The sequence below is a fragment of the Triticum aestivum genome, chromosome 6A, assembly GCF_018294505.1.
Source record: "Triticum aestivum cultivar Chinese Spring chromosome 6A, IWGSC CS RefSeq v2.1, whole genome shotgun sequence".
NCBI lineage: Eukaryota > Viridiplantae > Streptophyta > Magnoliopsida > Poales > Poaceae > Triticum > Triticum aestivum.
In genome coordinates, this window is record NC_057809.1 from 457,878,386 (window position 1) to 457,878,943 (window position 558).

Genomic DNA, 558 nt, shown 5'->3' on the forward strand with positions numbered 1-558 from the left:
TATCATGTTTATGAAATATTCCCTTGTTATGCTAGTTGAGCACACTTGACGATCTATGTTGGACGAGGGCAACTAAATCTCATGTTCCCACACTTTTGTTTTCTCTCCCCAGCTGTTGGCTGCATAAACTATGGGTCCAGCTGTCAGATCTAAGGTAGTAGTAACGACGAGACGCCGACGCCGACAGGTAACTCTATCACAACGAAAATCCCTCTAAACCTTCACAGTCATTAGATTTCTCCGGCGAGCCATTGCACCCCACCTGCCCTAGTTGACTCTCTTCCTTGCCTCCGCCGGCGAGGTCACAACTCGATGCTGCATGCAGCGAGTCCTCGTCTCCGGCAAGGTCCTGGCTCGGCCTTGCGGGGGTTGACTTTCACTGCCCCTCGTCATGTCACCCCGTCTTCCGCCTCAAGCTCCACCTCCCCTCCTTGCTTCTCACGCGAAATCGGCTTACAACAATTGAAACTTCAGGTGACTTACAAAATAGCTCGTGCATTTGTAAAACAAAATATATCGCCAGCGATGATGCATACCAGTTAGTGTGAAAATAGGTTA